Genomic DNA, 25,054 nt, shown 5'->3' with positions numbered 1-25,054 from the left:
CAGTAATGGAAAGGTAGGGAAAGTTTTGGGGGTAAAACTTGAGGTCATCTGTAAGACAACAGGAATATTTTGAAGGAAAAATCTGAGGTAATCTTTAGGGGCAGAATAAACATTTTGGGAATAAGGTAAATGTAGTCATTGGGGGTTTATGGTGGTTAAAATCTAGGCAATCTATAGGAGACAAAAATTATATTTTGGGGGTAAAATCTGTAAGGTAATCTGTAGGGGAGAGAATGAACATTTTGAGGTAAAAATGAAGTAATCAGTAGTGGACAGGTAGGGAAATTTTTGGGGAGCTAAAATTCAAATAATCTGCCTGAGGGAGGCGCCTGGCAGGAGTCTGTCCCTGAACAGGTGCTCCAGAGGTGCTGTGTCTGTGAGTGGTGGTGTGGAAATACCTGTCCAAACTGCACCCACACCCAGGTACAGCCCAGACCCTGGGCAGAACCGAGCCCCTGTGAATAAAGAGGGATTGCTTCCAGGAAAATGGAATCACAGAACTTGCAGTCCCCGTGGAGGAGGGTGGGCGCCTGGGTGGGGGTCTGGTTTTCCTCCCGAAGAGAGCAATTGCACTGAAACGCTTCCCCTATGTTAGGAAACCTGCTGTGAGATCCCCTCGTTCCGGGCAGCACAACGCTCCTGGGATGCCTTTCCCAAATATTTTATCCTCTTACACTTCTCGCATCAAATTTTGTCTGTCCTGGAAGGGGAGTCGGGTTTCATGTGTCCCTCGTTAAAGGGGAGCAAATAAGAGACCAGAGGGACCAACAAATAAAATCAGCTTTAGATTCAAAACTTTCAAATCAGGACAAGCAATCAGCCAGAGAGGCAAAACTTCTAATTCTCGACAGATTTGGCAGAGTAAAAATAAAATGTGCTTACACTCTTAATACTGCATGTTATCCCTGAGCTTTGTAATGTGCATCCAGAAAAAGAAGAAGCGGAGGGTGATATAAGAGTGACATTCGTTAAGGACTTGGTCTTAATGTTTTCCAAGAGTCATTACCTCCAACGGGTCAGAGTCCAAGCCAGATTTCCTTCTGGGGCTAAAAACGTTGTGGAGTGAGAGGAACTGTCAGGGATCTGTTCTTGCACGCTGTTGCTGAAGAAATTACGAGTCGTATTAGAGGCAGTCACTAGATTTTTTTTCAATGTTAGGGAAGAGCCAGAAAGGAAAGGCTGAAGGAGAGAGGCAGCAGCAAGGTTTTATCTCCAAGGGGTGAATCAGCAAGGTAATTTTGTCATTTTTATTTAAAAATAAGTTCCTCTGATAATGGGATTTTTTTTCCTTGCCATACTATAAAATAACCTCTTCTTATTGCAGAGAACACTAAGAGAAATGAGGAGTGTGCTGTGAAAGAGCAAAAGCCTTCCCCTAACACCGATTCTTACTCATGCACATTCATTTGATGATACTCTACACCAGCAATTAAGCACTTTGTCTCGTGCAGATCTGTGTTTCACTCGCAGGAGTGAGCATGTAAACAAAGGCATATTGTCGTGCTCCTCTTCAGTTCAGCCATGATCCTCGCGGGCCAGTTAATCCAGTTTTATGGCCAGGTTATACCAGCACTGCAGCACGCAGGGGCTGCACCAGGACAGATAAAGGTGTAGAGAAAGGGCTGCCTAGATTAAGACTCTGCACAGCTCTAATCCTGCCTACGCTGAATATTCTCTCCCGTATCTCCCCATCTCACCCAGAGACTCCTCTCAGTCCTGCATGCCACTTCCCAGTAACCTCCTCCCTCGCAGCAGCAGCTTCTCGCTGGGGAGAATTTGCTCCCATTACCACACCTGATTTAGCCTTTGCTCTCGCTCAGCTTCTGCACAGTTCGCTGGAACCCACAGCTGCTGAAGAAAAGATGTCTGAAAACAAGTAGTTGCTGGTGGTTTGGTTTTTTGTCTGTGTTTTGTTGTTTTTTGTTTGTTTGGGGCTTTTTTTTTCCCGGTAGTTCACAGTTACTAATCTACTCTCTGTTTTGGAATTGACCAGCTATAAAGAGAACTTAATTCACTTTGGCCACATAGGTGCTCTCCCTCTCTCTATAAAGATTACTCTGGATCTGTGTCTGCATCCCCTCCTCTAGTTCTCTTTGAATGCATCTCTATCTGATGCCTTCCCCAAGGTGTCATACATCCCTGTGGCTATATATCCAGGAAAGCTGGCCAAATCATTAGTGATGAATAATTTATCAGATAAATTTTACCTCTCTTTCAATTGTGAGTGCCACACAGTGCCTGACTGGTGTCTTACTCATGAGCAACTTGCTAGAAATACTTGAAATTTGGGATAATTGTGCGCGAGGATGATCCAAAGCTTAGCCTTACGAGAAGCTGAGCACTTTGGATTCATTTCACAAAAAGACCTAAGTAGGAAACTGAGTTGTTCAGCTGCAGCCAGCGAGACTGGGCTCACAGTGGTGGTTAAGAACGTGCTTACATCCTCTGCTGAAACAGAGCCCAAAGCAGCCAGGGCCATGCAGGACTCCGTGTTTCCGTTCTCTGACTGGACTTGTCAGCCTCATAGAATCGCCTCTTGCGGGGATTTTGCTTTAAAAAGATATCCTGGCAGTGAAAAGCAATACAGTGCTCAAAATCAACACCATGCAGAAAGGGAAGAAATGGTATTTGAGGATCTTTTAAAGCTCTGCAGCATATCTGTGTCCATTGTTTTGATGTTGATCCAGATACCTCCTAATTCCCAGCCCTCCTTGGCCTGCTTGACTTGTTCCCATAACACCAAATTTTCTGTGATTGCTATGACCTTCTGAATTTTCTATCTCCTGTTAGAATTAATTCAGTAGCGTTTCAGAGACAATTTTTTTTTTTAAGGTAGGGAGGCAGGGGACAAAAGAAACACAAGGTGGGAAGGCAGGGGGCAAAAGAAACACAAATTGCAATATTTAAGCAAAAAGCACACCGGGAAGGAAATTATTGTTTCCCCCACACAGCTCTAGTGTATAAGGAAATTAAGAGCAAACTTATCTGCTCTGCTCCAATTCCACCGTGCCACTCAGATGGGAATCCCAGATGCTGCTTTTCTCACACGGTGTCCCCCTTCTCTCTGTCCTGTTCACATCAGATTTCTCTCCTCCAGGAGGGCCTGTCTCTAGAATCATGTTTGCTTCAGCTTTCCCTTTGGTCCTGCAGATACTTAACAGAGGCTTCTGCCTTTCTTTGCCCCTTATGTTTTCATGCATACCTCCCCCAAACCTCTCTGTGCCTTTCACTTGGAGACTGCACAGATTGTCTGGCTGTTAATGGAATTTTCTGCATGTTTCTGTCTGTTTACCTGACAGTGACCGCAGTCTCCCTGTTAGTCTCATTTTTTGAGCATGCTATCGATAGGAACAGCAAAAAACAGCCTGTGTCTCAATAAGCTTCCAATTTAGAGACATGGCAGGGAATGAACGAGGGAAAATTAGGATTAGTACCTTCTTGATGGAGGAGAAGTGAAGAAAAGCAATACAAGGACCACACGTAGTCTCTCCAGTGTCACAGTAGATATAGCAGGACCCAGACTTGCACCACGTGCTCTGTGCATTGCAGCACTTTAACCACAAAGCTGTTTTTCCTTTCTCTCCTGCATTGTTCCCTGCCCTCCTCCTGTTCCCACAGTCCACCCTCGTGCCCGAGGCTTGGGACCCACCATCCCTTCTCCTTCCAGCATTGTGCTCTTCCCCCTCCTCAGATCTCCTTCCTGCGCACCTTGTTCGTGCTGAGCACGAACAGCAGAAGAGAAATGGAGACTGTCCATTGCATAGATTGGCTGGCTTTTTTCCCCCTGCACACTCTTCTGGCTGCCTTTGACCAGATTGCTTTCTAGCTCTGGTTCTGCCCCTATTCTGTTGTCTCTGGACTGGAGAAAGGCTGACCCTGAATCTGTTATTTCTGAGAGTTGTTGCTGATCCTCTGAAGCTCTCAGATAATAAAATTGTAGCAGGAAAGTTGTACCATCTCATAATACTCTGCCCCTCCCAGGTGCAGCTAACTGCCTTTTTGGAGATAAGAAATGGAGCATGGACGAAAAGAAGCATGTTTTTCATTTTCATATTTAAAAAAAGCCCCTTAATTCAGAACCTTCACACATCCTCAGGAAAGGGAGAGGTAATTACTAAGAGGACACTTATCTTTTCAGGTAGGTTTTTCAATCTATTTCTCACTCTCTGCTGCTTTGGCTGCACTTACTTTAGCTCTATCTCAGTTTTTTGTATGCATTTCAATGGTTGTCATCAATGCAGCTTCTGAACCTTCCAATTTTAACCAGTTACATCTTACAAATCACCAGCTTAGAAGATTCAGGAAATTATTACTGTCTTTTTTTAGCAATGATAAACTAAGGCAGAGAAATTAAGGAACTTGTCTTCAGTTGCATGTGTGGCTGTGCAGCCCAAGAAGAGGAGCCCCCATTTCGATCTGTTGTGCCTTGATTGAAGGACCCTGTTCAGTTTGTCCTTGTTCCTCTCCTGGAGATCCACAAGGCTGTCTTTACCTGTCTCTGCTCCCAGAGGGACAACAGTGGGGTCCTACAACTTGATTCAGATCTCTGGGGCAGCGGGATTTGCAATTGCCTGATTCAAGCTGCCACTCAAAAGTGTCACAGATCTGCTTTCAGTGGGTTTCTCTGCCTCCCTTTCCTACAGGGCAACCCTTAAAAATGCAAAATATTTTTTGTTACGATGATTATTAACTAAGACTTGGTAAAACCTCAGACACTACAGCGGCAGTACCAGCAGTCTGACAAACTCCAGGCAGAAGGGCAAATTCTGTTTTGTACCCATTTGAAAAAAGAGGCCTGCACTCCTCTTTTTGTCCAGCATGCTTTCTGATGTGGACCTTGGGAATGCCTTGGTGCTGCTTACATGAGGAACCAAATTGTTTCTGACCTCGGTGAAGAGGGGGCCAAGAGGGACACATCTGACACCTTTTAGCAACCGCAAGGTTTTCTGTAGAATAGACACAGCCTATGAAACAAACACACAGCTGGAGTTAGGGTGCTTTTGAAAACATTGTCTTTATTCTCTACCTCCCTTTCTTCCAGGACAGCTCCTCACTTATTCCCTCTTCAGAAAGGGACTTTTCTGTCACACAGCCTAGCCTGGCTGGAGATTAGGGATTCTCTCTGCCCCTTCATCCTTGAATATTTCCTTTTAATTTCACAGTTTAAATTTCAATTGTGTAATTACATTCTGCCTACCCCAAATTCCTCTGTAATTTCAATTGGACACGGTGTCCTTCACTCTCTAGGCAGAACTCTTGCAGTGCTGTGGGGCACTGTTAATAGGCTGCCACGCTCCACTCTAGTCCCATTTCATGTAAATGGGGAAAGAGAATGGACCTGGATCCCTTTGAACTAAAACTGCTGCTCCATATAAGCGAGACAGGGGTTGCTACAGAGTGACAAGGCAGTCTTACCCCATGGCAATACACTGGGCAGCTTTTACAATGCCTCAGTCTGAAGAGATATTTGGAGTAAAAGTCTAAATCTGTCTGGAAGTATTTCTCCCCCACAACACCATACCCTTTGATGGCAAATAAAGCTGTACAGGGACCCCCAAACCACTACTTCACTGAATTTATGTGGCCTGAGAGTACCTGCTCGCACCGTTTAACATGGCAGAAGTGCCACAGTGATTTAATTTAGGTCCGGGGAGTTGAGTAGCAATGAGAGGGCACGTGGCACAGATGCCTAGTTCAGTAAAACGCTTTACAAGAACTGGCAAGTCCCGTGCATTTTATGATCCAACCCAAACACTTCTTGCATATTTTGTTGTGACAGCATTTTCCCCCAGTCCTTCCCCTGGTGGCAATCACCCGAGTCCCACATCCCAATTGGTTTTATCACAACATTCCCTTTTTGGGTGTTGGTATCTGCTTTACATCAATGTGAAAACATTCCTGCTTCTCCTGCCTCCTCTTGTTTCCTCCTTCCCTCCTCGCTGTGGCACAGGTGCTGACTTGGTCAGTGTGCCTGTGTGTGGCCCTTCGGGTATCAGAGACATTCATCTTCTGTATTTCCACCACCTTCTGCGGGGGTCTTCTCTGGAAACTCAGGGTGGAGAAGGGGAGGGACCATGTGCCAGTGGGAGAACGCTCCTCCTTTGCCTTGTCTTGTAGAACAAACTTCCTCTCTTCCTTCAAGTTCTGTGGCAGGCCCATGGAAAGGAGTTGTTCACCTGGTTTGAGGTGATGTTCTACGCAGCTCAGCAAAAGGGATTCGTTTACTGTAGAAACTGGAATTATTTGATGTTTGATCACCTCCAGCCACAAGCCATGTACTTTTCATCATGTGTACACCGCTGTCAGAGGAACACGAGGCTGATTCCATGATTGGCAACAGAGTCCTTTACCAGAGTTTATTTCCCTTCACTGCAAGAGTACCCTGGGTAGTCCTCCTACCAGGCAATGATAAATCTTAACTCAAAATAAGCATCCAACTCCTTGCTGGCAGTGCTGTATCTACACAGAACCTCAGTTACTTTGAATTTTGATGGATCTTATGCTTTATATATTCCAGACGTTTGGTCCTGCTCCCAAGGGATGTCTTTATGCCTGCTCCCGTGTTGGCAGACCCGAGGCTGCTGTTCGTGTCTCTAACAGCAGATAGATCAGGTGAGATCAAGGAGACCATATTTCCATGTTTCCTTGGTTAGCTTACACTGTTAAAAGTGAGTTGTTGTTAGGAGGAAACAGAGCATGTAATAACTTGAGTTGGGTTTTATTTGGCTTTGAGTCATAAATCTTAAAGGAAAGGAAAGAGCCATCATGTTCATCCCCAAGTTTGTCATACAATCAGCAAGGGGCAAGGCAGTAGTGTGGGCAAGAAAATGAAACATGTGAAGGTACAAGTGCCAGCGGGGGGAAGTCACTGTTGCTTATTGTCAGTTTTGGTGTGACACAGAAAGTTCAGCTAATCCTCTTAGTTACAGAGACACACGGGTGGGGGGAGATTGTTATCTCAAGCAATTTGCTGGCTCTACTCCTTTTTTCCTTCGAGTTTCTTTTCGCCTAATTGAGCAGCATTTCTTCCTGGGACTGGTTTGCAATAATCCTGGGGCCTCATCTGGGAAAACACTGAAAAATATAGAAGGGAGAATCAGCCCAAGCGAGGCAGCTTCTATCACCATGAGTTTCTGTCTTCAGAAAGGTATCAGGTTTGGCTCCAAGTGCCGAGGATTAAAAATAAGATAAAGATTCAAAGCGATATAGAACAGTCTGTTGATCAGGGCAAGTAATCTCTCAGAAATGGTATCTCATCCATGGGCTACAGGGACAGGTAATTAACAGCCCTTCAGAAAACCAGGACCTTGGAGGTCTGAGGGTGGAGCAGGGGGTGAGAATTCCTCTGGAGTGCATCAGAAATGTGTTGATTCCATTTTCATTGCCAAAGGGATGTATCTGTGGTAAATCTAATCAAGAGTCAAAAGGTGAACAAGAACAATAATAACTGGGGAGGTTTGTTTTTATTTATCCAGGAGATAAGGATTCAACTACAGGAATAGAATGAGAAAAAGATGCCTCTTTCTGAGCCGACAATTATTCCACCCACACTTACTCATCATCAAGGTGTTAATATCCTATTGCTAAGGCTATTTAACAGATTCTCAGCCTCGAGGCTGGTAATGTTTGTGCAGTTACTCTGCCAGTTGCCACAGGTGTCTTTTTACAGAAGACCTGAATAATTAGCATGGGATAGTCCCGAAGATGGCAGTACCCAGGAGCCATTCTTCAGGAGACTCCCAGTGTTCTTCCTGGTGCTGAGCAGGGTTGGTATTACCAATAGGAGGACACATTGGAAAACCCTGTTTCCATATGCAGACAGAGCCTTAGTCCCTGAAGGCACAGGCTGTTTCCAGGGAAGCAAGGGCTCTGGTTCCCAAGCCCTAGTGATTCACCCTGGAAAAGTTTAGGATATCACCGTTCTGCATTACTGAGGTGCTGGAGGCAGCTATCCCAAAGGAGAGGTGGCCCAATGAATGCTGTGGGCAGTGCAAACTGTTTCAGCCCTGAGCCTGATGCACTCATGTAAATCTGATTCCAGCTGATACCAGTTTGCGGTGATGTCCTGGACTGAGAACTGCAGACACGAGTGATTTAATTCAAGATCATATCAATGTATTTTGCTGTGGTGGCTAAAGAATTTATTACCTCTAGCTGTAGAGATGGGTTACCCTTTCAGTTAGGGCAGCTAAACCCAGCAGAGACTGTCAGAGCCATCAGATGAGAGAGAAAGGGCCAGGGTGGACATCAATCGCAAAGCAGTTGTAAAATAAGTAGTATAGTGCTTTTAAGAGAAAAGATGTTCTGCTGATGTCCTGCTAGCACAGAACAAGGAAGTGAGGAGTTTGGTATGCACATCATATCTAGACATTCTTTTTGACTTTGCTTAAGTTCTTCAGCCTCTCTCTAGTGTTGGCTAATCCGGGGCTTTGGAACACCTCTGGGCTCACAGGCCCAGAAGCCATGCCTGGATCTGGACTGTGACACAAACATGGTGCCTGTTGCTGGCTTCCAAACAAAGGAAACACCAAGGCTGGATCAGACAAGACTCACAGTGTGTTCCACCAGCTTTTTGACTCAGGTACGTGGAGAATGAGGGCCCCAGCACGTGTCGTGCCTTGTAGCACCAGGTCACTTTGGTGTGTCCCCGCTGCACACCGTAGGTGATAACTGCATTTCCTTATTTCATTCCCTATTGTGAGAATAAATGCATTCAGAAGTGTAATTACCAGATGCTACAGAGGTGAGGGCATCTTTGCTGGATTTCTTTTAGTTCTTTTGTTTCTTTAAATACATCGGTAAAATTTGATCAAAGCTGGTATTTGCTTTTCTGAGCTGTATTAATTTATGGTCAGACTGTGTGTGGGAGCAGGGGCAGGAAGAAAGGAACGTTACTTGTGCTACGTGTGACCAGCACAAAGCCGCCGGACCACGAGAAACACAGGGAGCGCTCCGCGAGGACTTCTCTGGGAGTCTGCAGTGCTTCACAAAGCATAAGGAACAGTGTGGACAGGGCAGGAACTGCTGGATTCATGGACCTGCCTCTTCCCTCTGCAAGTCTGCACAGCCAGCTAGCGACATGCAGGACTATACCATGCTCTCCAACCCTCTCAGTGAGCATTTCAGTCTGTAATGCTGAAAATATATGGAAGTCATATGTTTTTTAGCAACAGATAATGCTTCCTGAATCCACCTCTGTAGCATCAGGCTGTAGCTCTCTCAGTGAGATAGCATTCACAGCAGCAGAGACCATGAAGAAATTAGAAATTTATAAAACGCATACATAATAAGTTTTAAAAATATGTTTAATAAATATTCTTGTAGTTACATTTCAGATAGGTGAGTGTTAAGATTTCCGTTAATCTGGAAATGAATGTCTAAAACCACGGGAAGAAAAAGACAGAATTGCAGCTGAATATCATGAATGCAAAAACATTTACCACTGTGAATAGGACCATATTTCCCAATAGCAGATCCCCGTCCTCCCCTAATTCCCCCCTCCCTTTCCCCTCCTTCCTCAAACACATACGCATGCACTATGGGAGGAATGACAGCTGTTCTTCATGGAATGACAGCCCAGGGATATTGCATCCTCCCTTAAAAAAAAAACAGGCAAGGTACAGAATAAGGTCAGTGAAGGGAGACAAAGGGGTCTCCCAGAGATGGCAAAGGGTAATTTATTGACAGATGAGATAGACGTTACTACAGAAAAATATTAAATGGATTCTTTTCCCCTGTCTTTGGAAGGGGAGAAACGTGGGAAGGGTTAGGAAGGACAGATGCCAGAAATAGAGACAAATTTCCCAGGAGATGAAGAAGAAATCCTGAAGGAAATTAGGATCACAGCACAGAAAAAAAAAAAATAAAAAAAAAATCAGAGCATTTAAAAAGCTATGAAATTCTGTCCTAGAATCCTGTATGGAAACAACAAAAAAGGGCAGCGGGGAAGGAACCCCACCACTGTTGGCGGCCTCGCTTCAAAGGCGCGCCGTGAGAGAAGGAAGTGCTGGTAAAACAGCTCATGATTAAAAGCCAGTGTTTGAAAAGGGCTGTCGGGAAATTACAGAGCTGTGCATGCCCCCGACGTCAGCAGCGAGGAAGACTCTGGGAGCACTAATCAAAGGGAGGCTGAGGGAGCATATGGAGCATGGAGATTTTATTAAGGGCAGGACTGAGACAGGGTTCACATAATGGGAGCAGCCGAGATCAGGAGCTGGGAGGAAAGGAAAGGCCAGGTCTTCTGGTGCAATAAACTGGCATAGCACTGTCAACTTTGACAGTGTGTCAGTTCTCGCTGCAAGGAGAGAGCCCGAGTGAGAGGCTTAAATAGTGGATGTTATGAATACAGTTTCCCTGGCCTACAGAACTTTCCCCAAAATAATTGCACAGAGGAGGGCAGGAGAAGCCAGTGCACCAGCGCACTCTGGTTGGGGTTCTGTAACTCCACGTTACCCTCAGCCAAGTGCATGTTCCTACAGCTTGTAACGTTAGAAGGGTTCATGATTTTCATCTGTCAGGACCAGGCTGACAACAGAGGAGTCACCAAGGCAAATTTGCACAAAGATAAAAGCGGCAGAACAAAAGAAATTTGAAAGAGAACAGATTTAATTGACATTCCCAAGCAGGAACAGATTTAAGCCAAACAGTATTTTATTCTGCTCCTTCGTGCGAGGAACGTGGTTTTCACAGCGTGTAACTCAGTCCATATGATAGAATAAGGGAACGGGAAGACTCTTAGTGTGTCCACTGTAATGTGCCACATGCAATATCTTTATAATCCTGTCACTGCCTGCATAATTCTTGGCAAGACCTTTCCCTCAGAGCAGGTTCTTCTGCCCAGTAGCTAATCTCACCCAAAGCCACACCAGCCCTCCCATTCCAGCAAGCACACTGATCTTACAAGATGGTCTCTTACCACGGGCAGGTGCAAGTCCAGCAGAAGCACAGGGCACTGCATCGCCCTGTGTTGACAGCTGCCTGCTTTCCAGACTGAGAGTCAGGTTAAAAAGCCACAGAATTAATACTAAACACAGATTTTAAATGATCCAGATGGGGAGCGTTCATCCTATCCCCGTAACTGCCATGCTCACGGCTGAAGGGAATAATAGCCAGGCTACACTGGATTTGAAGCTTTGATACTCCAGAGGCATTTGCAATCTTTTGAGCCTTGGGAGAGGGAGTAGGACAAAGCAAACAAAAAAAGCCGTGTTTCTGCTGGGTTTTGCTGTTAAATGCTAAGGAAGTGCTAAATGCTAAAGCAGGCTCGTACTTCCAGTGGGTGATTTAGCCCAGCTCCCCGCTGGCCGGGAGGCTGCCGTGTGCTCGAGTGCAATCTGCCACACCGAGCCAGAACCAATCTGATTGTTTCTGAATCATTTCTCACACAGAAAAACATAAGTAAAGCTGCCGGTTTTGCCAGGAATGTACGTCCCATCCATGCGATGGCCTGTATTTATGTTTGAAGCCACCTGTACCATCAGCGTGACCCAGATCCAAAAGATGATGGAAGCCCTACAAAATCCAGTGCAGCATATTTTAGGGACAGTCTGCAATTACACTGGATTATAATGGATAAACATGAAACTGCAATGAAGAATTTCTCCCCAGCCTATGCTGACAGACCTAAGTTACCTTCAGTTCTTACACCAACCTTATCCACGGACAAGACAGAGCCCATAAGCAGCAGGTGACAAAAATCAGAGAGTGGCCTTTTTCAGCTCAGTAACTCAGTGTTCAGAAGACAGTGCTTTAACTCACAGAGAGAACCTGAATCTAAGTCCAAGGAAGTGTCAGGCTCTTTCCCTGTGCTGTCGATTATTCAGTTAAAGAGTCCCAAATCAACTATTTCCTTTTGAATTGGTTATTTGAGTATTCTTTGGGCCAGAAAGGCACGGCACACCTTTGCAGGTGAGCAGCCAGGAGCCATGACTCGGGAGGGGAAAAGCCTGCACCGATGAACACTTAACTCTTTCACATTGCACACTCTCTGGAAAAAGGCCTGAAAGGTATGTCTGCCCCTCACAGGCAAACGCCTTAATCACCAGTTTAGAGAGTCGTGCCTGTGCTCTCTGGAGGCCAGTGAGTGTTTAATTGTGCCACAGAGAGCTGAGTGATTGCTCATGGAGAACGACTTTGTTAGCAAGATGAATTTAGCCCTATATTTTGAAATTCTCCGCAGACTTCTGCTGCTGCAGTACCCACGTACGATGCTGGGCTCTGTTTCTGGGTCTCAAACACACTGACAGATGCAAACTCTTTCTCCCAGCCTGGGTCTGTTTCATTCATTTAACTTGCAAGTCTTTTAGGGTGAGAACATCCAGAATTGTGCTGCAAGCAGGACACACTGCAGTGGGGTCCTGATGCTGGGTAAGGCCTCTGGATATTAATGGAATAATAGTAAACAACTATATCCTTAGCTATCACTGAGCCCAAAAAGATGCTGAGAACTAATAGGTCACGAAGGGGAAATATCTGAAAGTGTGGAGTGAGCATGGATATAAGATGAAAAAGATTCTCGCTGCAAAGGGCAGGAAAAGCACAGCATCTCCCTGCTCTTCCGTAGCTCTGCGACAGGCAGAGGTAGCCATGCTGTTTGTGAAGAAGGTTTGTGGTCTTAAAGGTAAGCTACAGCACCAGTTTAAAATGCCAGTTCTCTGTAACAATTCTTGGGGAAAAGGGGAAAAATGAGCTGAAGGTAAATTTCTCTTCTTGTTTCCTCACGCATAAAGTGGAGGTTATGCTCCCTATTAGCTTCAGCAAGCAACACTGAAATTCTTTGGCATCTTAAGATAGAACGTGCCTATTTCTGAAATTCAACATTTGTACTTTTTCTTAAATTGGACAAATCTCTTTTAAAACACGAAACTGACTTGTCAGAAAGATTTCTGATGGTCTCTGCCTTTTCCTTAGTGCTTTTGCAGTGAATAGCTATGATTTCTTTTCTTTTTTTTTGCAAAATACAGACTATTTCACTGAAAATTTCGAGGAGAAAAATCATTTCTACTTAGCAGGAGCATTAAAGCCCTTGAACTGGGCCACATTCTGCTGCCAATGCAGTTTTGGGGACACTTGGAAAATATTTTGAACAGCAGGGAGGAACAGCGATTACCCCCTCAGTCTCTCAATGATGTGAATATTGTGGGTTATTTTCCCTTTGACTGTTTATGGCCTATTTACAGTATAATCACACCTAATCAGGTTATAACATGGCTTTCTTTTTTAGTTTCAGTGAAAACAGAATTCAGCATAATTTTTTTTTATTTACTGTAGCTCCCCCTAAAAGCTAAGGAATTTTCAGGCACTAAACAAGTATGATCTGTTCTCCAAGGCATTCATAACTGAAGGAGAGACAAGGAGAAAGGTGACTGGGAAAAATAACAGGCAAGTTATTTACATTTTCTACACGCTTGCAATAGCTATATTGTTGTAAACATGGCCAAAAAAATGGAATTATAAAGTGGACTTAATTGTGGACAGAAGAGAGATTTGCCACATAGATGAGGTATTATTTTAGTGTGTAACCATCATCGGACAAAGCTGTAGACACATGTACAAGGTCAGTTCAGTGAAATAATATTCTTTTCACCCCACACATATGAGGCAGTGGCACTGTGTAATTGGATTAGAGGAAAACAGTTGTCATAGAATCATAGAATGGTTTGAGTTGAAAAGGACCATAAACACCATCTAGTTTCAAACCCCCCGCCGTGGGCAGGGACACCTTCCACTAGACCACGTTGCTCAGAGCCCCATCCAGCCTGACCTTGAACACTGCCAGTGGTGGGGAATCCACAGCCTCTCTGGGCAACCTGTTCCAGGGCCTCACCACCCTCACAGCAAAGAATTCCTTCCTAATACCTGAAGTAAATCTACCCTCTTTCATTTTAAAATGGTTACCCCAGCTTCTATCACTGCATTCCCTGATAAATAGTAACACCTTTTTTATTATTATTAATTTTTTTTATTTTTGTTTGCCTGAGGCCCTGGCCTTTCTGTGACTGTTCACTCAACTCCTGCTTAGGTTTTGGCTAACCCAGCTCATGCTGAGGCCTGATGTGTGCTGGGAGCAGTGTCATCAGGTCAAAGCCAGAGTACCAGCTAGGCAGGAGAGGTGGCCAGGAAGAGCTAAAGGGCCTTTATGCAGCCATGGTCACCTGCAAAGCGCTGCCTCCTGCAGCTCTCACCTTTTGTCTGGTGGTTCCCTGGAAAACTGAGACATCCAAACAGACATTTTATTGGTGTCACAAGTGGGATCTCCCCTGGACATGCTCTGCTGGCAAGCACCAAAGCAGCTGGTTTGGTGTGAGTAAAGACACTGTCTCTGTGGGTCTGTTTGTCTGTGCCACGAAAAACCAGACACTGAGTGGCAACAACTGGGAGAAGACTTTGAGAAAGAGGAGTGGCAAAATCCCAAGCAGGATTTGTCCTGCGGTCAAGAGCCACTGCACGGATGCTGATGGTATTGGGTAGGAGTTTGCCAGATGGCAGTTTTCTTGTAAGGTAAAGAAGGGAGAAGGGGAAAGTGCAACGTGCTGACTACTAGGCAGTTGTCAGAGGGCAGCAGTGGATGTGACTGATGAGTTGAAAGGGGAAAATGTACAACTGAAAAGGGAAAACAAGAAAAGGAAAATGGAAAGAATACTTCGGAAGTGTAAGCAGTTAGAAATGCAAAACAGACCACCTGAGTCCAGCTTCAGCCCCAGACAATTGCTGAAGCTGAGGAGTGCAGGAGGAGGCTGTTGGAAGCTACTGCAGGAGACCCAGTTAAAGACTATTGTGCCAAGTGCGATGCTGACTGGGAGGGGGATATCTGGAAACAAGCAGACCTGCACCCCTCCCCTCAAAGCCAGGTGATGATGATTCCCTGCCCCCTGCTCTCAGCAGCACTAACCAAAACTGAACACAGCACTCCCACAGGGGCACAAAAGTCACCTCCCTCCACAGGAACCATGGCAGGGTTTACTGCCCTCAAGTTCAGAGGTCTGGGGGAGAGATATCGAGCTAAACCAGGGAAAACACCTGTGAATGGGCTACCATGGATTTGGATAGCCAGAGCCAATGAGCTTCACCTTGCCCCAGCTGAGGCTTGATCATTGGCATTAGGCCCAGGAATAATGTTGGATACCACGAGGTCAAATATTACCAGTCCCTCATGGACTTGCACTTTGTGCACTGCCCATGGCAGGAAAAATGTGTGTTCCCAGGGCTTGGCAGCCAGTCTGCAGAGTGCCCTGCTGCAACCTGTGATTTCAGCTGAATTAGAAGGAGCAGCACACCTTGCTCCAGGGGCTGGACAACCCTTTCCAGCAGAACTGCATCCCTGGGAGTTGATTTGGGAGCCTGTACACTTCTGACCCATGATAATGGGAGCTGAGGTGGTGTAGAAGTCTTTAGTGTTAGCCATTAAGACAGGCTTAAATGGTATTAGTTTCCAAGAGGTCCTTCAGTGTGGGCTAGCAGATTTACCACTGTAAATCCCAGAGGATAAAAACCAAGGGATAACCTCAGCTAAAGTAAATGCAGAAGAGCAAAAGGGTAAGTTGAGGAACACCATCAGTTAGTACTGAGCGTAAAAGACAATGGAAAATGTGTTTAGAGAAGCAGCTGTCTCTGAGCTGCCAACTTCCCTGTTGTGGCAGCTGGACAGGTTTTCCTCATTTACTTCTCATGATAACCCTCTGGGACCTGTATTTGGAGATGGGATGACACCGTATGGTTTGAAAGGATAATAACTAGAGAGGCAGAGCATGCAAGGGCTGCGAGCTCAGGGATATACCCAAACTATCATCACTAAACCTAGACTGCGGATGTGCAGGAAACCAGGGTGGGTGCTGCTCCCACTGCTGAGGATCCTGGTCACAGTTAATGATCCATTCCTGCTTTAGAACATTCCTCATTGACACGGGAGCCCGGATATCGATGGGAGGTAAGGACACTTACAAAGGGCAGCAAGCAGTTAGTCTCTATTGCAGGAGTTAATGGGAAATCCACTAACCACCCACTGGTCAGGGCTAAACTAATTCTGTCCGAGGGACAGACAATCCACCTGACCTTACTTTTAAGTGCCCTTAATATATTGGGTATGGATGTATTGAAGGGTCAGTCGTGGGGAACATGGGAAATAGGGACATCACCCTTTCTGCCCCAGAGTTTACATCCTACAAATGCATCTCTGACTGCTAATCTGTTGCAAACAGCTGCTCCTTTACCCCATAGCAAGATAGTTAATATTCCACAATACCCATTACCTTCTGGAGCAATTTGTCCTGTTACTGAATTGATAAAGGAGCTGGAAGAACAGCGAATCATTGTCACGTCTCATTTCCCCTACAATTCTCCTTTATGGCCAGTAAAAAAATCTAATGGCAAGTGGCAACTAACAGGAGATTACAGAGCCTTGAACACTGGCACTGAGCTGCTCACTGCAGCTGTTCTCAGTATAAATGATACAGTCATTTTTCTTAATGAACAGTCTCCTGTGCTCAGCCAACACCAGCAGGATGCTCTGAACACCTCAGTGTGGTATCCAGGAGATGGGGTGAGATTTCAACACCCATCACTTGGAAAACTCCAGATCACTTTGCCACACTTTTGAGGGAAAGGAATATGGGAAACTGTGGATACTGTGGGAGTGAAATTAATGATCATTGAGGCCTGGATATGATCAAACACCTAGCTCTTCTTTCCCTCTCCCTAGGAATTGTTGAGCTCCTGGATAAATAAAACCTGCTGTTCAACCTGTGTATTACTGGAAGCATCCATCTACAAAGTACACTAACCATTCCCTGGAACTTTGTTAATGCTTTCAGTGGTAAAGGCACCAGAGAAAATGCTGACAATGTCTAAAAAGTCTCAGTGTGTCGGATAATTCTAACCCTCACCTTGGGGCATCTGGCACTGTGCCCCACAAATGCTGATGGCCTGTGCAATGACCAAACCAACCCACAAAAGCTCCACAAACACTTTTGGATATGCTCTGTGCTCAACTCAGGAGTATGAGCAGCTATCTCTGTAAGACCTGGACAGGGACCTAGACAGGAATATCGGACTTTGGGTTCCTAAACCCTTTTTGGGCAGCAGAAAAACAGCCTGATTTTCATCGGTGTTCAATGTCTAGTAGGCCCAAATTACACCAATACCTGTTCAGAAATGAGTAGTGAACTTCAGTGGAAGAAAAAGCTCCGTCAGTATATAATAGAATAGTTTTCTCAGGACTACTCTTATACTTCTACAGCTTTAAAAAAAAAATATAAGGGGAAGTATTGATGAACAGTATTTTCAACCCAAAGAGTTGACTTTCCTAGTGTGCTCCAGGCTGAAATCTCTGAAAAGCAAAAATGCTCACTTGCAAGCTATCTCCACAGCCCAGATCAGCAGGCAGCAATTAGTTTCCCAGGCATTCACTCTTCTTTCCATCTTCCTGATGGATATTTCATCTGAGTTTATGCTCTCCTCCCTCACCTTCTCTTCGGCCTCTCTGCCTCTCTTTCCAATAAGGCTGTGATCTGTCACAGACTCTCAATGGACAAGACCTATACAGCCCATCACTGTCACAGGCAGTTACATGAGACAGGCCAGGATGAAAAGCGGTTTGGAAGGGAGAGAAGCCGTCATGCTTCAGGGCATAGAGTTGAACTCTAACCAAGGAGAGAGATGAAGGAGGGCTTTGGGCCAGAAGGGGAGAAAATTTTACTCGGGGCAGGTTATTCCATAATTACCCACTTAAACTTCCTTTATACCTTCTGAGATGCATCTGGTTCTGGCCAACATCAGAGACAGAAGGGGTGGATCACTGGTCTGATCCAGGAGGGGAATGAGTTTCTTCATTCTTTTTGCCAGTGTGCTGAGTTTATAACATTTTCTGAAACCACAATGAAATCCCTTTCCAAGCATGACCCTTGCTCTGCCAGTGATAGCCAAAACTCCTTCCCCTAGCCCCGTCCTTCACACTTCCACAAGCAATACAGAGAGAAGCCAGTACAAAGCCAGGTCAAGATGATAAGAACAAAGCCTTGAAGGCTGCTTTTAGATATGAGCTTTACTTCGACAGAGGAGGAAATTTTCAAAGGGGTGAACTCTTTCTGTCTCTCTCTCAGGCAGGAGTCTCCTGGGAGAAGAAGAAAACAGCTTTCATTTTAGCGAGTCATGATATTTATGGCCCTTTTATGGGTTTTGTTTGAAAATATAAAAGTAGATGGACTTAAATCTGTTTCAAAAGGAAGGAGATGGGAAGGGGAGAGACAGAGCACATGAAGGGCACATGGGTCTGAATCATCTGCCCACGTTCAAAAGAAAATCAAACACCTCCTTTGTTTTAATATAGACCTCCTCTGCTGGTCATGAGGATAATGTCTGACCTCTTCTTGCATAGACCCTTTTATCCCTAATGACGTACAAATTTTTTATGTACACTACCACCACCAACACTCACCTTGGGATGAAACATGACAACTATTAAATTATGCAACCGCAGCACCACGCAACAGTTCAGGTGTGATTGCTCCCAGGAAGCAAACTTTCAGATCACATCTCCTGCAGAACTGAAAGCTTTATACTGTATTCCTGAGGGGCAACTGTCAGCTTCTGCTTGCTCATATACCAGTCTCATGTGGGCTTTTATCCATCCTATTTGTGGTGTCTGTTCAGCAACTGAGGTTGCACCCTTTTGAGGGCCTCCTGTTTTTCATATGTGGAATCTCCTCTGACCCTCTGCCTCTAGGCAATACTTTTGATGCAATTCACAGACTAAGGAGCACATGCCTCGCAAAATTATTGAGGGAGGGAAGTTTAAGTTGAAGAACTGGGGTTTGCATTTAGTTTTGACTGTAGTTAGGCCTGTGGTCATTTTATGCGCTTTGGGAATGAACCTTCATAGGTTATGACAGCTGCTGGGATATTTCTGTGAGCCAAATGCACAAAGCTCCCCATTAATTGGCAGTTTCATAAAGGCTACTGCAGTTTCATAAAGCTCTCCTCTCCAGCAAGGAGGGAGAAATGTTCTGCCAAACTAATGGATGGCTTTCAACTGGATCCAAGTTCAGTATGGAGTCATTGCAAAGATCAAATTGCTGGGATGGTCCGTGAGGACGGAACAGCCACACAATGGTTCATGCCAGCTGGTGGGCACTGCATCCTTCTTTAATATGGTGCCCTGCAATAATCAAATGGGGAAGTCACAAGTAGGCAAATCTCTAAAATTAGGCATGTTCGTGGCAGGACGTGACCTGGAGCTGTACAGCTTTCCAGCCAGCTGCCAAAAGTTCTTGCCACCATGGTTATTTTCGTGCATCACTCAGAAGTCCAAAAATACCCTTAAGACATTGGGCTGCAGGTCGATGCTGTTGGTAGTTGGGTGATGCTATAAAAATGACCAGCTCCTTTAAATGTTTCTGTCTTCTAATTAGTATCACCTATGTCTTGGTTCAGTTTTATGCCCACACAAATGCCCTTCTGACTGGAGTCATCCTTCCTTTCATGGTTACTTGTGCAGAGTCCTTGGTAAGTTTGAATCAGTTTTAAGATTTATTGATCTGGCCTTGTCCATTCTGTGGTGTGTTCTTTGATTTAATTTAATGACCATAAAGCATTCAGGCATGTTGGCATGAACGGTGCACTGGAAAAAAATAAGAGATTGATTGATTGATTGATTGATTGATTGATTGATTGATTATGTAGAGACATTGTTCTCTTCCTAGTTAAAAATGAAGCTAGTTTTCCATTACACTCATTTGTGTCTTCCAGGGAATACATATCTTAATTAAAAGAAAACCAGTCTGCCTGCAGGTATGAATCAAGATATGGAGGCTCTTGTGTAAGGATCAAGTTTGTCTGTTTTAAAGATACATGCAAATAAAAATGAAATGCAATCCAGAGGGGAAGGTTCAAAGCACAGACAGGATGTCCCTTCTCCTGCTCTCTAAGACAGTTTTCACATCGCCACACCTGGATAGTCCTGGGAAGAACTGAATTCATGTTGTTGCCTGCTTTTGTAAGTCACAAGCAATGTTTTTCCTTTATGTCTGTTTATGTGTGTGTGCCTGTGTGTGCACCCTGTGGCAGGGGAACAGCAGTCACAGGAACACACCAAGCTCAGAAGCCACTGAGAGGTTGTAATGGGGATAGATAGACAGATAGATGGATAGATAGATGGAAGCAACATGAAATCACCTCCTGAATATATTGAAATGTAACAAAGAACAAAAAAAGAGATAAGATTCTTCAATGCTTTTATGTCCAAAAGATTTCTGTTCCTAGGGATAGCCAAAAAGATACAGGTGATTGATTGTTCAAGTAGCTTCTGCTGGTATTGGCAATTCACAACCTAAGTACATGTACTTTGAATCTTTCTCGATTTTTTTACATGAAGAACAACGTAACAAATATTATTGGCATTTAAATTACTACTCTTGGGCAAATAAGTCAGCACCTTGCTGAGATGACTGGGGCAATTCACACACCTTTTAGAGCTACGCTCCCACCTCTCCAGAGAACTGTTTATTTGTTATACATAGTTCCCATTTTGGAAGTTTTCTTCACAATTAGAACAGAGAGAGACTTGACCCACTTTCATTTTTCTAAATGACAAGTGAAATTCCAGAGAATAGGTAGGTAGCACTCAAAGATATTTTGCTGGAGTACATGAGCACACAGTGTCTGTTTCCAAGCCCTCAACTACACTAATCACATGCTTTCAGTATCTCTGTTGGATTGTCTATAAATTCAGGGAGGTCATGGGTAATGTGTTTTCACATTATAATGTCCATATTGAATGTACCCCAGCTAAACCCTTTAAGGAAGGGCAGGCAATGCAACATAAGCAGCCCCAAATAAAACTTTTTGTCTCACCATTCACCCGGCTCCCCACCACAGCTAACGTGCACCCATTTCTCAAGGAGCTCTAAGGGAAGGAAATGGTGCTAAACTCCTTTTCAAACTATCCAGTCTATAAGCTGGTGCTGCACGCAATAAATCACGATTCCCTGAAATTCCTGGATGGGTGTCCTAGTTAGGACAGCTGAGATCAGTTCATCATGGTGGGTGTAACCCAAAACTGTATTCTATAGCCTTCCATGTCATTTCCCAGAAACTAGACTATTGTTGTCAATAGACTATTTGCACCCTCTGCCCATAGAGCATGGTGGGTGTAACCCAAAACTGTATTCTATAGCCTTCCATGTCATTTCCCAGAAACTAGACTATTGTTGTCAATAGACTATTCGCACCTTCTGCCCATAGAGCCTGACTCCTCAGGCTATAAACTAGGTGTTAAGAGGCCTGTGAGATAGGAGGATGTTTCTGTCCTCACACCCTTTGTGAACTCCCCGCCCTGAGGAGAGTACCAAGCATTCCTGCCTGAACTGGAGGATATATAATCTTGGAGTTTTGGAACATTTTGCAACCCACTCGTGGGATCCAGAGGACGGCTGCATCTCATCGCTCTCAACCAGACTTAGACCACCACTGGACTGCGATCACCAGTTCTGGCCAGACTGCAGCAGCTCTCCCACCAGCAGGTTCTTCCCCTCTCCCTTTACTTTGGACTCAAACAGGGCCCAAGGAACACCACTTTGTTCAGGCCCCAGGGTACTGGGTTACACATTTGGGTTTTTGTGGGTTGAGACCAATTGTTTGTTTGTATTATTGTACTTACTGTATTATTTTAATAAATTGTTATTCTGACTTATAATCTCTCCTTTGAGTTGGGTTCATTCCCCCTGCTGGTTAACTTTTAAACCAGCACAATGGGGGAACTGGGCCATGGCTCCACACCTCTCAGTATCAGGATGCAGGATGCGGCTGTTACAGGAGGAATAACGTGTTTCTGGCACATTTCCACTTCCTGCCAAACTTGCTCCTGCTACACTGAAGTCCCAATCCAGCACAGATGTCATTTTATCATCTGTGTCCCACTAATGTCTCTCACCCTTGCCATTTCTCCCAATCCTCTTCGCATTTCTCACAGACCTGTGAGAAATCTTTAAATCTCCATCCTTCCCACAGAGATTGCCTCATAACCTTTCCCTGGATTTTTATACATCTAAACAAATTAATATTTCGCTTTAGCCTTTCTGGCTTACATCTTCCTGTCTCCATCCAGTGTGGGTCCCCTTCTCAATTTGCCTATTGTCTTCAGATCTCTTTTTGAACATTTATCTCCTTGCTCTCCAGCTTTCATCACTTTCTTATTTCTTACTTCAAGCAGACCAGCATCAAATGGGTTTCTCTCTCATCTATCCCTCCTTAACTTCTTTGCTTCCCATATCCTCTGAGTTTCTACACCACTCAAAGGACATTAAGGAAACAGAGCAGTGGAAATAAGAGGGTGGCTGTGGGAAAATGCAGAAGGACTTAATGAGACTGAGAGACTGAGCACTAAGATGGGAGATGAAATTCAGGGCTAATAAATGTAAAGCTTTACATGTAAGAAGACCTGACACAAAAAATGATGATCTTGGAGCTGACCATTGCCATCCAACAATAAGATTTTGTGTATATAATAAGTAGTTCTATGAAAATATCACTGTGGTGCCCAGCAACAGCCAAAGAAACATGCAAACTGTTAGGAGTTAATAGGGAAGGAACAGAGAACAGAAAAAAAGAAGGTCATTATGCCCTAGGATTAATCCCTCCCACACCTGCACCCTGGATACTGTGTGAGGATTTGGTCCCTCATCTCAAGCATGACAAAGAAGAACTAGAAAGGGTTTGGAGAAGAATGGCCAGGATAATGAGAGACATGGAGCAGCCCCTGTATGAGGAATGAGTAACTGGCTGAGAACCAGAGAGCTAAGGATGGGATTTAATGACAGAGAGGGGGTAAAATCTCATGGCACATGTAGATACTAAACAGATACTATATTGCCATTAAAGGCTAGTGGGCAGAAGGTTCAGAACAGAAAAAAAGGAGATGGCTTAGCATTCCATGTAGAGTAACTTGTGGGACTTCTTGCGACAGGAGATTACAGAGGTTAGTGGGTACAAGGCTATTATGGCTATAACTCAAAAATTACTAGGCACCTCCATACAAGGAAAATCTATGAAGGGCTATTAAATACAAGAATATCACACCTGGCTCAGGAAGTCCTTGAGTTGCAAATTATTAGAAGCTGGAAGACCATGCTGGGGAAATATCACTTATATCACTGCTCTTATATTCTTCCCTAGGTATTCGCTGTTGTTGTCTGCCAGAGACAGGATATTGAGCCAGGTGGACCTCTGGTCTGACCCCATACAGCCTTTCTGATGTTCCTGTGTTTATATTCTTAACTGACCGTATGGATGCTCCTTGCACTTTCACCTTCCACTATACAGTGCCAAAAAAACGCCCTCCTTCCTACAGCAGCAAATTGAGTCTGAGCAAAAATATCAGTCCCAGTGCATCTTTGCTGAAAAATCCCTCCTAGATGAATTTGGGTACTTATTTACTCTTTTAATCTAGTGTCAGACTGGTGTCATTGCTGAAAAACCATTCACTCTGCAGCTCTGGTCACCTGAAACAATCTGTGCAGACCTCTCCCCTTTCTGCAATTCCTTATCTCCTTCTAAATTCTCATCTTAAAACCTGACTTTCTAGCCTGCCTTCAACCTCTCCATTTCTGTCTCTCCTGGTTATTGGTCTTATGACTGAATGCTTTAATATTTTCACCATGCAAGGTCTTTATGTCAGTGTTTCATGTAATTTATACCTGTGAGCTGGAGCCTTTCCCATCTCGCTTTCAAGCACTGGCCGTATACTGCATGGAGTCCAAAATGATCCCCACCCCCTTATTGCTTTGGGGGTTTGGCTTTATTAACAAGGATATAAGCAATAAGAAAATAAAGTTCAGCTATTTCTAAGGCTTCTCCCTCATGACTGCTCAGCCAGCATCTTAGATGGCCTCTCCCCAGCAAACCATTTTTATCTCCCTTTTACACAAGTGAACTAATAAGCCACCTACCTCAATGAGTCAGCAGAACCCACTTAACCCTTTCTCACAAGGGTCAAAACTCGCTATCAGGACGGTGTGGCTCAGACTTGTTATAGAACCATATTCTGCCCCTCGGTCTTGAATAATTTATTTGTGCAGCAGACCTAGATTAGTGTTTAAATCAAAATGCTGCCCAAACAAAGGCCGTGCTGTACAGTGCAAAATGAAACCAATTACCACATCATCCACTGCTCCTCTTTTACAGCGCGAGATGCCCCCTACAGTACTGCAGAGGACAGGCTTGTCTGCTGGGAACAGCCAGGCACAGGAACAGGGAGAGGGATTTTTCAGAGGGAATCAGCCTTTGATAAAAAAGTAAATTCAGTGCCAGAAGGTACTGAAGGCACACTTCCACTTTGATCCATCGAAATTTAAGACCTTTTCTAGACTGAAATGAAAGCAAGCTCCAAATACATCTATGCAGGGCCGTTTTCCACAGAGCAACTTTACCAGGGATGAAGAGGAAAGCGCCTATCCTAACACAAATTCCAGAAATTTAATATAAAATCTCAGAGTGTGGATCAAGGCCTGGAATTCCACTACTTTAAAAAATAACAACTCACAGAGGTATGCAGAAACAAGGGATGCGTTGTATTATATATTATATTGTAGTAGAAGTGCATTATAAACCTCAGAGCATCTCTGCGTGCCTGAAACATTAACAAGACCATGCCTCTTATGCACTTCAAAATGTAATCTGAGTTTACTAAAAAAAAAAAAAACAAAACCAAGAAAGCAACCCACACAACTAAAACGTGTTCTTTCTCTTATTTTTCTACAACTGTTACTGTTCAATCACCTGATTCTGAGGCTCCATTTACCTGACAATAAGTAGCTATCATTTACCCCAGTCCTGGCTGTCAGAAAGAATCATCTTTATCTTCAGAGAAGCAGGGATAATGTCTAATCAGTGAGTTATAGTTGAGAGAAACGATTCTAAGTTTAGGAAGATTGCCAGTTGCATTTTGTTATCAGTAACCATTATTTAGATAGCGTTGCTGATGTGCGGCAGCGTCACACAGACAGGGACAAAGAGCAGGCCCTTGCCCTGTGGAGCTTGCTGTCTGTATTACACAATTAAAATAGGG

At 44.4% G+C, this 25,054-nt stretch overlaps 1 protein-coding gene across 6 annotated transcripts in view; it reads right to left on the bottom strand.

Annotated features, from left to right (window-relative positions):
• Window positions 1–762: 762 nt before the first annotated feature.
• The window catches only part of STYXL2 (serine/threonine/tyrosine interacting like 2), a 36,326-nt gene continuing 12,034 nt past the window's right edge, over window positions 763–25,054 (bottom strand). For 2 of the 6 annotated variants that reach the window (XM_051780039.1, XM_051780044.1), the window contains one exon: window positions 9,288–19,612. The gene's annotated coding sequence lies outside the window, so the exon portion shown is untranslated. Of the gene's footprint in view, window positions 7,410–9,287; window positions 19,613–25,054 lie in introns of those variants that run through there. The other 4 variants (XM_051780040.1, XM_051780041.1, XM_051780042.1 and 1 more) reach the window with 4 other exon arrangements.

This window comes from Manacus candei, unplaced genomic scaffold (assembly GCF_025592945.1).
Source record: "Manacus candei isolate 608988 ecotype Guabito, Panama unplaced genomic scaffold, ASM2559294v1 h1tg000014l, whole genome shotgun sequence".
Taxonomy (NCBI): domain Eukaryota; kingdom Metazoa; phylum Chordata; class Aves; order Passeriformes; family Pipridae; genus Manacus; species Manacus candei.
The sequence above is the reverse complement of the archived record's forward strand: the minus strand, read 5'-3'. Positions and strand labels throughout refer to the sequence as shown.